Source organism: Arvicola amphibius, chromosome 7 (genome assembly GCF_903992535.2).
Source record: "Arvicola amphibius chromosome 7, mArvAmp1.2, whole genome shotgun sequence".
NCBI lineage: Eukaryota > Metazoa > Chordata > Mammalia > Rodentia > Cricetidae > Arvicola > Arvicola amphibius.
The window spans coordinates 76,981,541-76,992,400 of record NC_052053.1 but is presented as its reverse complement, the minus strand read 5'-3'; the positions used below and the strand labels follow the sequence as shown (position 1 = coordinate 76,992,400).

The window sequence follows — 10,860 nt, the reverse complement described above, 5'->3', positions numbered from 1 at the left end:
GCAAGGCTGTCACTGTAGGGGTTCATCACCAGAACAATAGTTGCTTGTGAAGTCCTGGGGAGCCCTCTTAGAACGGACAAAAGTGAAACCCTGGTATCTGTATTCTAGACTCACTTAAGAGCTGGACTCAGATTTCTTCCACTGCTTCAGGACCAAGCTCATAGTCAGCATGAAATGTATGCAGCACCAGGCTCCTTAGAAACCTGGACAGAAGCCAGAAAGGATGGAGGGATGCAGCTGAGGCATGCCAGTGCCCATGGAGGGCATGCATAGGCCACCTCAGGGCCTTAGTTGACTGTTGCACATATAGGAATTGTTGGTACATCGCTGCTTTTAAATTCATGGGACCCTTCATATCACTCCATACTCCTCATGGATTGGTAGCTCAGTGCTCACTTGGAAAAGAAATTCTGTGTGTGATCCCCCAAGGCTGTAATTCTCTGAAACCCCATGTCCACCTGCTCAATGTGTGTTCTTAGGAGCCTTGAGAGTCAAGAATGTCTCAAATTGAATGTACAGCTTTCCCTCTCTGTGCAGGCCTCCAGCAGTGTTTCAGGGATCACATAGGCTCCAGGGACACCAAGTACCCATCCCAAATGCACCTTGGTCTCCTCTTGTCCTCTGTCTAGGCACAAAACCAACTCATCACTGAGCTGAATCACCCACTCTCCTCTCGAGGTGTTCCTGTAACTGTCCTCAGTGACAACCCTACATCTTCCAAGAACAGCTGTCTTAGAAGGAGTTACAATGGTCCCAAAACAGGAACAGTGATTCACCTCTCCACAGCTCCCTGTAGTTCTGAGTCACTGAGGACCCTCACAGGACCAGGCTCTTTGCTATCTGTTGACTGTTTCTTTTGGTAAACACCCAGGATTCTTAGAAATGCCTGCATTGCAATGTGCCCTGCCAAAAGCACCTTTTTGGTCATCTAACCACCAATCCTCTTCTGATGTCAGCACAGAGGTCACATGATCGTTAGACTCATTTGTGTGCTCTCTGTGAAGCATCCAGAGCTTGTTTTATGTTCCACCTGCCCACCACCAAGATGACGCCTCAGACACAGAACCCTGGTTTGGGAAAGGCTCTTCCTCAGGCGTGAGGATTTGGAATAACATCCCGCCAGTCACAATGTCTAGCTGTGACGTCATGGGAAAATGACTAAGCTTCTCTGTTCTTCAGTTTCCTCCTCCATGAAAGAAACTGATAGTAACATGTAGGTTAGTGATCCATCACAGAATTCACAGACTGTAAGTGACAATTTCTAGACTCTGTTGTCACTAGAGCCACACCTCTGCCAATCAGAGCTGAGTGAACACAGCCTGGTCAATTTCTGTGCAGTTATGCATTTATTGCATTTTGTGAAAGCCCTGTATTTTGGGTAAGGAAAAGGAGGTGTTCATCTTTTGTGTAATGTTGGCCAGTGGGGAACCTAGGAAAAGTCTTCTATGCCCCAAGTAGGTAGAGTAGGAGAAAGGAGCTGAGCTGAACAATCGACTCCATGCAGAAACAGTAACAGGTCTCCTCCACAGGGCCGGATATGGGCAGGCCCAGGAGCCCCTGAAAGAACACTAGGAGGCAGAGCCTGGGTGAGGAAAAGTTTAAGGCAGGAACTGGGTCCACACTGGTCTCAGATGCTGGAAACACAGAGAGGGCAGCAGGTTACCTTCTCAGTCCTGGGCCTGAGGTCCACAAAATGGGGCTAAAAGTTTAAATAATCCCACGAAGCTTGTGGAAGCTAAAGGCAGTTATAACCATAGTGCAGATAGGGCCTGAGCCTTCCTGCCAGGGCCCAGGCTTTGGGTGGAGGCACACACAGGAGAGAGGGGCCACAGAGTCAAAGTTCAGTCTCAGAAACATGAGCTTGTACTACAAAGAGGAGGGGGAGTGTTACACTGTCTGTCCACACGACCCTGTGCATATGTGAGTTATACAGTTAGTCACTGGCCCTCTCCACTCAGAGCATGGAGGCCAAAATGCACACAGAGACCCACATACAGACTTAATCCCTGGTTCCCAGGAGGAAGCCTCACCACTTGGGAAGTTCTAGCTTCCCTTGTGATTTGTGACTTTGGCCATAAAGAGTGAAGTCTGAGTATTTGTGTCAGAGATAATCACGAGAAATGGCCTGTTGAAATTCATGCTCAAAGGATTCCTAATTAGAGCCGATCCCATCATCATCATTCCCGTGGCAGCTGCTGCTTCTGTGCCTGTCTCAGCCACGTCCAGCACAGCCTTGTGGACCACCTGTAGGAGAAAGACATCACTCACTGGAGACCACGGAGCACAACAGAAGTGATTGCTTGAACAAGCATCGACTGCTGACCTCAGCTGATCATGAACTTGTTCCTATTATGACTTCTACCCCTGGTGTCAACCAATCTCAGCTCAGGGTGTGAGATGAGGCACGTGCTGGGTCTGCTCAGTCTCTGAGAATCTCTGCTGCTCTCAAACCCACTACACAGTGGAGGATGGGTATAGACAATGTCAGTCCTTGCTCCACAGGCAGCTTCTCAGGAAAACCACAGGGAGCAGCCAGTGTGCTAGCAGCCAGCGCAGGCTTCAGCATCCTGCCAGCTTCAGTCGCCTTGGGACATACAACAGCAATGCACCAGGGCACAACCTCTCTTTCCTAGACTGCCATGATCTGCAGGTACAGATTAGAGCCTGGGGCTCTGAGTGGGCACTGCACAGAACACAGAACACTAGGCATTGCCATGATGTGCATCTGGTAATGTAACGTGAGGTCCTAAGGCATCTTCTCTCCTATTCTTAAGTTTTTCATATCAACTGCATTCATGAGTTGTTATTTCCTTTACTGCTCCAGTTCTGTGTGCTAGTCCAGAAGTGCTGGCGTGGCTGTGAGCGAAGAAGCTCAGACTGGAAGGCTTTGCCCTGCAGTGGATAGTGGGAGGCATTCACACCACAAAGCTGGTTGGTGGGATTGATGACCGAAGGCCAAGCACAGCCTCCTTCCCACCAAGGCTCCTGGCTGAGGTTATGTTCACAGGATAGAGGAGAATTGGCTGCATGGTATCCAGCAGGAGTATATGTATCTAGGCTGTAACCTGGCTCTCCCAGGATGAGGGAATCTTAGAAATGCAGGCTTTCTCACACAATTGCCATCTCCCCTCCACACACACACACACACACACACACACACACACACACACACACACACACACACACACACACACACCTGGCCTTAACCATCCACTTTCACCAATGAAAACAACCCAGTGTGTCTTGGCTTACCTGAGAGACGCTCAGGTCCTTGGCCCCTGTGATCCCAGACAGGTCAACCTGTGTGGAGAAGAGTTCCCTGATGCCCAGCTGTGGAAGGAATCTCTCCAGGCTGTAGGCAGTGGAAATGGAGAACCTGGGCATGGAGAGCTCATCAATTTTCCTGAGAATGGAGAGACAAATGTATAGTCACGGAACTGTATGTTTCAAACTTTCAAAACCTTTCAAAGCACACTGCAGCAGGGCAGCTCTGCACACCGCCACTCCCTGGGGAGAAGTACTCTTTCCATTAGTGCCGCCATCACATCATTTGCTTTTCCTGTGGCATTAATTATCCATCAGTGCTGGAGAGGCAACGAGGCCTGGTACCAGCTGGATCCTTTCCAAAAATGCTTTGCTCACAGATCCACAAATGCAGTCCTTCCCCTTTCGCCTATTTAAAGTTGCACACCACGTCTGACCCCTGTTTTTTTTTTTAGCCTTAGACCTTCCTATTCTCACTCCCCATCACCTTTTAACAAATCAAATAATGATTAGTTGCATTTCTGTCTTCCTAGTGTCTCTTCCTCAGTTGCACGATGAGCCCACAAGGGTAGGAAATTTTGTGCTTTAGTCTCTGATATACTCTCTGGGTTTAAACAGAACAAGGCACAGAGTAGGTCTTCAAGTCATCATTGCACACTGGTGAGTGAATGGGTGAAGAGGGGACAAGATGGCTTCACAGGGCAGAGCTGATTCTCAGAGCTGATTTCATGTCAACCTCACTCCTGCCCTCCAACACCCTTGCAGGATTCCCTGTAATTATAGCCTGGTAGACACAGAGGAATCCTCAGCTCCTGTTCTAGCTGACGTCATCTTGAGAAAAACTAAATGACTGAAAACACAGTCCCCACACTACAGAGACAGCAAAGGTAAATCCACCCCCAGTCTGGCGGTCCCTGCCGACTCTCCACTCATTACACTGGTTGCTAGTGAGGTTTTGAGGTACAGGGACTCTGGCCTCAGGCTGACAGTAGGATAGGGACCCAGGCCAGCTCTGGTTCCAGAGGACACACACCTGGGCCTCAGAGAGTCCTTCCACTTCCTCAGGGTCTCCGGCTGCAGGCTGGTTTCAACCTGCTGTATCCTGTCCTTGTCAGGGAGGATGAACAGGGCACTGGCATTGCCTGTGTACTTCAGCTCCACCACAGTGCAGGACAGCTCCTCATCCCGGAAGTAGGGTGTGGTTCGAAACAGATTGTGCATCATGGGCACCTTCACTGTCCTCTTGTTGTCCAAATAGAAGTTAGACTCACGTGTTCGCTGAGGATGAAAGGGAAGGGCATCCTCCATTTCCCTAAATGTGGAGCAGGTCATCAGCTTGTAAACCAGCAACCTCCAACCCGTTTTTTGCCCCATTCCTCAATCTTGAAAGTCTTCTACAATCCATCTGTCACAACACCTAGTTCCATTCTGGTTACATAATTTAGGCTAGGAAAAACATTGGCAGATGCAGAACTGTGAATGAGAAGTGATCGCAGGCTTGGAAAGGGAACTCAAACCAAAGCTGAGAAACAGGGATCTGAGGTTGGGGTGTGTACAAAGCTGAGAAACAGGGATCTGAGGTTGGGGTGTGTACAAAGCTGAGAAACAGGGATCTGAGGTTGGGGTGTGTACAAAGCTGAGAAACAGGGATCTGAGGTTGGGGTGTGTACAAAGCTGAGAAACAGGGATCTGAGGCTGGGGTGTGTACAAAGCTGAGAAACAGGGATCTGAGGCTGGGGTGTGTACAAAGCTGAGAAACAGGGATCTGAGGCTGGGGTGTGTACAAAGCTGAGAAACAGGGATCTGAGGCTGGGGTGTGTACAAAGCTGAGAAACAGGGATCTGAGGCTGGGGTGTGTACAAAGCTGAGAAACAGGGGTCTGAGGCTGGGGTGTGTACAAAGCTGAGAAACAGGGGTCTGAGGTTGGGGTGTGTACAAAGCTGAGAAACAGGGATCTGAGGTTGGGGTACAAAGACTTAGAGTGCAGGTGCTGAGACTGGGGCCTGGGGAGAGTTGGGGACCCCTTCTCCTCAGGAGGAGCCATGTCTAGAAGGCAGTCCCTGGTGGGACAGGTTTTAGGGAAACAGGAGAAGAGAGACTCTATTCTCTCACTCTGTGATCTGTCAATGCTTGTGTGTTAATAAATAAAGCTTACATGAAGATCAGAGTACAAAGATAGCCATAGGTCAGGCAGCGGTGGTGCACACCTTTAATCCAAGCAGCCACACCAGTTAGCAATAGAGTCTGGGTGGTGGTGGTGCTTGCCTTTAATACCACCATTAGAAAGGAATATAAAACGCAATGAGATAGGAACTCGCTCTCTTTGAGTCTGAAAATGTCATGGAGATAAAAACTCTCTAGCAGTTAGCTGCTTTTCTTTTCTGATCTTCAGCTTGAACCCCAAAATCAGTCTCTGGGTTTTTATGATTATTTGTCCACGTTAATAAAAGTCAATGCCCAGAGCCATGAGTGGGTTTGGACTCAAGCTCATGCGATTTGCAATTTCCCTGAGTTGGATTACCAGGATCTCATAATTGGTTGACGAAGACAGGGGTAATGAGTCCTCTTCTCCCACGTGGGCTATGTTCATCTCCATTAATCACAAATATCCTACTCAGACTTCCACTACATCCCAAGTACATGTGACTATCTGCAATACACCCTGGGTGGAGAGGGGGCCTTGGTACTTTGACAATCAATTGGGATCAGGATCCAGCACATAAACATACATCCTCACCTCAAAGCCAAGCAGCCTTGGAGCTTGCGTCCTGTGTCCAGCAGAGGGACAGCCCTCTTCAGGTAATCCTTCTCTTTCCCATCTTTTCAGAGCACAACTGCTCTAGAGCCATCCTGGAGTTTATCCTCTGTCCACCTGTCCTCCTCTGTTCATGGTTAATTGGTTTTCTGTCGATAGACCCAGAGGTAGCACTCCACCTGCCCTGGACTATCCAAAGTTCAGAGTCCCAAATCCATCCCAGGTCTAGTCTCATGGAGCTTTTTACCAGGCATCATTGTGTGGGCTGTTGCCCCACTCCTTGGATGTCTCCCTACTAACCGTTACCCGCAGCAGTTCCAGCATAGACTCCAAACTTTCTTGTCCCCCTGTCCCATGAGTGTGTCTTCAGCACTGTGACCGCACAGAGTGCCTGGATTCCTAATTTAACAGACTAAAATATCACGAAGCGGTCAGACACTAAACACAGACCACTGCCTGGCTGACACCTCCCTCTCACTGATGGCTTCTCCTCAGTCCTTGCTTTTCCATGACCAGGTCCAGCCTTACAGAAAGGGCTCAGGGGAGAGGCACAGCAAAGAAACTCCCCACAGTAATTGTGAACCATGCTACTTTCCCTTTAAGATTGGTGTAGCCAGGCTCCTTAGGTCAGGAAGGACCTGGATCCTCTTAGGGATGAGATTCTCTAGAAGATGGACCGTGTAGGAGAGTATTAGACATGGCAGAGTGGGCTGAGTGAGGGACTCCTTCTGTGTAGATTGAATGCAATTGGCCCTCATAAGCTCACATGGAGTGGAATTATTAGGAGCTGTGACTTTGTTAGAGTAAGTTTGGTCTTGTTGGAGGAAGCATGTCATTGTGGAAGGAGGCTTTGAAGTCTCATAAATGCTCAAGATACCACCTAGAGTCTCTGACCACTTTCTGTTGCTTACAAGATGTGGGCCTCTCAGGTACCACTCCAGAGCCATGTCTGCCTGCACACTGACATGCCCCATCATGATGATAATGGACTGAACCTCTGACCTGTAAGTAAGCCCACCACCCGATTAAATGTTTTCCTTTATAAGAGTAGCTGTGGTTATGGTATCTCTTCACAGCAATAAAACACTGACCAAGATACTTTGTCTGCAGAGAGAAGACAGGACTTCTGCACAGTCAGATAGGACTGGAAACGTGGTCTATATATTCAGATAGTAAGTTTAAGTCAAAGTCAAATTCATCTCTCTTAGACTGAGACCTCATATGTGGAGTATGTGTCGGGAATCACATCTATAGCCAAAAGATGTCAAAGGAGAAGTAAGGCCTGTTAGTAATCAGAGGTAAGGCACCCATGTCTGCAAGGTCATGAGCCTCTCCTTTCCAGTGCTCGGTGTATGAACACAGGGTGCAAAGCCAACACCCTCTCCAACCACCATAAACCAGGACCCAACCTTGTTGTTGCTTGCTCTCTGGGACAGGACGGCCAAGGCAGCTGAGATGCTGAGTGGGGAGAAAATGATGTTTATATCTGGATACCTCAAAACCAGCTCCTTGTAGGGGCTGAAGGCAAAGTCGGTGTTGATGAAGGCCAGTGTTAGACTGTCCACTTTACTTGTGTTGTTTTGGTTTCCTAAAGTTCGGCGTTATTTTCTAAAGTGCTATCTGGTTGGCAGAGAACAGCAGGGCAGAACCTAGCAATCAAAAGTACAAGAGCTAGAAGGATGGCCATCCTCTCTGTTTTCCTGGCTGAAAAGGAAGAGCTTTTGAGTCTGGGAGGGCCAGGTAGTGTCCTGATCATCTCCTAGTCCTCCTGCCTGGCCTGCATGATGTCCCTGCTCTGTTTCCCCTTTCTGCCTTTGGGGCTATCTGTAGGAGATGCTCTGGCGACTCAAATGGTAGCACCATATCCCATGCACCCTGTTACCACAGGATAAATTAATGCCATAGTAGTCAATTTCCTAATAGAGTGTTAGGATCCATAGAAACAAAGGGGCATGCCAGAGTTACAAAGGAAAGAAAAGAAGAACCTGGGGATTAGCAAAACACTTGTATAATCTTACTTTCTTCTTTCTTTTTCTTCCTTGGTATATGGACTCATCAGAAACATGAAATACTCTTAATTTGCAATTATGTCCTACTTGGAATCACCAACATCGATTCAGGACCCAGTGAGAGATCCTCTAATTAGATCAGTAGCAAATGGGCCACCCAAACCAACCTTCCAGATTGCCTGCCTATGATGTCTCACCACCCTGGGCTGTATCTGGTTCATGTTTCTGGGCATGGATGATCTAATTGGGTGGAAACCCTGTAGACAGTCAATGCAATACCAGAGTCATAGCTCTCTTGAGATTTAGAAGGGCCAATAGGATTTTGCACGTTCAGCCCTTCAGGATTCCACATGGTGGTTTGGTCTGAGCTTGAAAGACCTCCTAGGAACAAGAAAAAGGAATGACTTCTTATTATCTGCCTCTTGAACCATATTTCATTTTGGCTGTCAGGATGGCTGTGTGTTATCAAGCAAATGGATGTCATCTCAGCGCAGCCTGGTGAGTGGCCCAGGACACATTAGTGAAAGTCTCAGGCTTATTATGGTAATTGGGAGCATTTGGGGGGAATGCTCAGAGGGCAATCTCCTTCACACACCTGTGGAGTAGGAGCGGCAAGCATCCTAAAAGACCACATTTGAAAGTTTGTGATCATGGTAAACATTGGTGCCCAACTTTTGCCTCTGTCTCCTCTATAGGTGAGTTCAGAAGAGAACTAGAGATTCTAGAGGAAAGGGATGATGGCGAAGATGGATAGCGGGGAGAGAAGACAAGATGGGGAAATGAATTGGAAGTGAGAAAGTGGAGTGAAGAGGGGGCAGGAGAAGAGGTGCAGGAGGGAGGGGTCAGATGAGGGAGCCAAGGGGCAGGTGGAGGGGAGAGAAGACTAGAAGAACCTAAGAGGAGAATGGAGACAGCAGGGGAGGGAGGTGGTTGGAGCTGAGCCAGAAGTTCCCAGAGCTGTCACATGACTGCAGAAGGGTCTGGTTCTTCACCAGCCTCTACCATGTGTTTCCTGTCAGATTGAGGCTTCCACTTCTTTGAAAAATCATTCAATTGTATTTCACCTCAAAATTATTTCACAACAAACCAGCTAGTCTGTTTGTGCAGGAGACGCTGTGTGGCTAAGCTCTTGTCTTCTTTTCATGGCTATAAAAGGGCGGAGCTCCTCTTCTTGACCATGAGTTCTGCTGGGGAAGTGAGGTTCCTGATACCAAGGCATCTGCTGTCAGCTACAAGCATGGCAGGACTGCCACCTCCCACAGGGGTACTCTGCATCGATCCTGTCTCATCACAGCTATGACAGCAGCACCCAGGCTACTCCAGGTCTCAATACTTCCCCTCTGTGGAGGGTGAGAAGGAGCAGGCTCCATTCAGTCTCCAGGAGAAGAGCCCATGGCACCAGCATCTTCCATAGACAGAAAGACTTAGACCGATAATAAGATTTATATGCACCCAGAAATGTCCCCTGACTCCAACCCAGTGACCCAGGAAAACTCCTCACCCTCCTTCAAACCAAGACTTCAGGTCACTGCCAGTATTGCAGTCCTGGAAAAGCACCTTCCACTGTCCCCAAGGAGAAGGAATCATGGGCATTACCTGCAGAGCTGCCAGTATCTGTGACAGTGGAGTCCAGTGTTGGGGGTTGCTTCCCTCCTGGGGTGCTGGTCTCCCATGCACACTCAGGTCTACTTATCCCCACCAGGGCACCTATCACCTCTTAGGAAATGCTGACACATACAAGGTGCGCTCTGTGATCAGACTGGAAGTTGGCAGGCAGGATGATTTCTCTTAACATGAATTTAGAGATTCTAGATAGCAGAAACACCTGTCACCGTGTTCCAATCAATAAGGCAGCTGCAGCTGGATTTCAGGGTCACAGCTTCTTTTTCTGCAATGGTTCAAAGTTCAGTTTGCCCCTGGGGAGCAGTCAGAGGCAAAAAGACAAATCCAATCTGCGTCTGTGTAACTGTCCTCTCTGGCAGCAATGGAAATATTCTCAATAGAGACTCACTCTGCCCTCTTTGGCATCAGACTTATGAAGGGAAGCTGCTTTGTCTGGCACTGAAGGGAAACCCCTGAAAGGATTCTTTGTCTGTAGAGCCTGGCAGGCTGATCTGAATTTCAGTACTGGAGAGAGATGGGAACATTGCAGGACCAGAGGCTAAGTGCTGCCTCTCTGCAACAGCCCTGTTTGCCTCCCTGTGTGTAGGCACTAAACCCCGTGACAATAGATTCTATTAGTTTATAGACAATAAGCTTCAATCCAAAAGCTAAGACTGCCAGCAGAGAGTATCTTTAGCCTGCAGAGAAGCTCTCCATCTTGATGTGCCTGCCTCTCTGAGGTTCCCACGACTGCATCTCAAACTTGCTTTGACTTGTGAATTTCTTTGTGTAGTTATGCTATAACAGTTTTATGAGTCTGCTCTCACACTGGAACACGGAATTTGGGGAGCCTAAGTCTCTGCTCTCGGATCATTCGCATTCAGAATGGCTCCAGCATGAAGTATTTCTTAGTCTCTTGATGATGACAAGTGTGTGTTATGTGTCAACAGTGTGAATAGAGACTCAGCAAGCAGGGTTAGGTGCAAAGACAAAGTCCCCCAAATGAAGGTGCTGGTCCTAACAAGAAGGATTTTGCCTGTACAAACAGAGGCCTAAAGGCAGGTCTCAGTGCCAGAAAGGCAAATGACCCATGGTGCTTTTCTGTTTCCAGAAGCCACCCTAACCTTGGCACAACCATCTGCTACCTCAGCAAGAGCATCCAGTTTCCCTTTAATCCAGTCAGGGTGAATCTCTCAGAGATACCGTCCCTGCTGTCCTTAAACATCTGCC

General features: G+C 48.4%; 1 pseudogene; it reads right to left on the bottom strand.

Annotated features, from left to right (window-relative positions):
• Window positions 1-1,323: 1,323 nt before the first annotated feature.
• On the bottom strand, window positions 1,324-9,792 carry LOC119819011 (annotated as a pseudogene).
• Window positions 9,793-10,860: the final 1,068 nt, after the last annotated feature.